Source organism: Arachis duranensis, chromosome 5 (genome assembly GCF_000817695.3).
Source record: "Arachis duranensis cultivar V14167 chromosome 5, aradu.V14167.gnm2.J7QH, whole genome shotgun sequence".
Taxonomy (NCBI): Eukaryota; Viridiplantae; Streptophyta; class Magnoliopsida; order Fabales; family Fabaceae; genus Arachis; species Arachis duranensis.
This window is the reverse complement of record NC_029776.3, coordinates 61,423,897-61,426,180: the sequence shown is the minus strand read 5'-3', so window position 1 is coordinate 61,426,180 and position 2,284 is coordinate 61,423,897.

The following is a 2,284-nucleotide window of genomic DNA, read 5'->3' as shown; positions in this document are numbered from 1 at the left end:
GCATTGCCCTCCACAAGGGCACACTGCCCTCTAGGAGGGCAACATAAGGGAACAAAGCATGAAAGGCAACTCTGCCCTGCCCACTACAAGGGCAGAGCACAAAATGGTGCCTTGGGACCAAGAGAAAGCAAACTCTGCCCTGCCCTTGTGGAGGGCAGAATCGGGCCCTATAAGGAAGAAAATCAAGGGAAAAATATCAATCATGCATGCTACAAGGTTCGAACAAGGGACCATGAGCAAGCTAAGCACTAAGGTTCACTACCGTGCCAAGAAACCAAGAAAATAATTGTAGCGCATGCGTCCGCCCAGTTTCGAACACGGACCGTGAAGGAAGGGATTTTGCCCTGCCCTTGGCGCGGGTAGGGCAGCATCGTGTGTGGCGCACCAAGAAGCACCAACGCGCGCACCAATTTTCTTTCTGGCGCACCAATTTTCTTCCTGGCAGCACCAACACGCGCAACGCTCGTTCCTGGCGCACCACAATTTTCTGCCCTGCCCTTGGCGCGGGCAGGGCAGCGTTTTGCGCTCCTGGCAGCACCATGGCCGCACCAAGGCCGCACCAACCTCATGCACCATGCACCAAATTTCTGCCCTGCCCTCCACAAGGGCAGGGCAGCCTCCTGGAGCAACATTTTGGGCCAAGAAAAATTCAATTAAAAATCCATTTTAATTCATTTCTTCACCAAATCAAAAGCCCATCCAAATTCCAAAATCCAAGAATAGAAAGTGTATAAATAGGAATTAGTTTGATGTAATTAGGACCTTTTTAGCTACCTTTGAACCCTCTTTTGAATTTTTACCTTTTGGCTAGTCTTTGCACTTTCTTTGAGTTTTCTTGAGAGAATTGGCCGAGCACTAAGAGGATTAAGGGAGAATTGATTGATCTCCTTCCTCATTCTTACTTGGGCAATTCTACTCTCCTGTTTCTGAGTTTTGGGTGTGTGAAATTGAGGAAATTCTGTCTCAATTCCCATTCAAACTCTCTCCAATTTGATTTCTGCATAATTCAAGTTCAATTCTGTTCTTCTATTGCTTCTTCTTCAATTTTCTGCCAATTGCTTAGATAATTCAGATCTGGGAAGGAAATTGGGTTTTAGGCTCTGCTACCTAAGCCCTTGAGTCCTGAGATCAAAATTTACTTAGGTTCTTCTGTGAACCTCTGCTACATTTTATTTCCTTTCTGTTTGAATGCTTATTGCTTCTGATTTAATTGTTGCTCTCTTAATTGTTGCAATTTACTTCTTCTTTGTTTAGATTCTGCAATCCCAGTCCTCAATTCCCTTTTATATTCAAGCCATTTATCTTTCTTGCCATTTAAGCTACTGCAATTTAAGTTTCTTGCACTTTAAGTTTCAGTCATTTACTTTCTTGCTCTTTAAGATTCTGTAAATTTACAATTCTGTTCTTCAATTTACTGCACTTATCCCTTCCCCCTTTACATTCACTGTCATTTACTTCTTGTTGAACACAAATCACTCAACCAAAACTAGATTCGCTTGACTAAATCACCCACTAAACTAAAATTGCTCAATCCTTCAATCCCTGTGGGATCGACTTCACTCATGTGAGTTATTATTACTTGATGCGACCCGGTACACTTGCCGGTGAGTTTTGTGTTGGATCGTTTTCCACACATAGACTTGAGCAAAACTCTGAAGAAGGCTGACAAAAGGACTGCTGATGCTGTTGGAATCTGACCTCCCTGCACTCGAAATGGAATTTCTAGAGCTACAGAACTCCAAATGGCGCGCTCTCAATGGCGTTGGAAAGTAGACATCCAGAGCTTTCCAGAAATATATAATAGTCTATACTTTATTCGGAGATTGACGACGTAACTTGGCGTTGAACGCCAAGTACATGCTGCTGTCTGGAGTTAAACGCCAGAAAAACGTCATGATCCGGAGTTGAACGCCCAAAACACGTCATAACTCGGAGTTCAACTCCAAGAGAAGCCTGAGCTCGTGAATTGATCAAGCTCAGCCCAAACATACACCAAGTGGGCCCCGGAAGTAGATTTATGCATCAATTACTTACTCATGTAAACCCTAGGAGCTAGTTCATTATAAATAGAACATTTAACTATTGTATTAGATGTCTTTTTGACCACCTTTCATCTTTGGTCTCAGTTTTGTATTATTCTTCATCTTAGGAGGCCATTGAGCACGTTTCAGGGGGCTGGCCATTCGGCCATGCCTGAACCCTTTGCTTATGTATTTTCAACAGTGGAGTTTCTACACACCATAGATTAAGGGTGTAGAGCTCTGCTGTACCTCAAGTATTAATG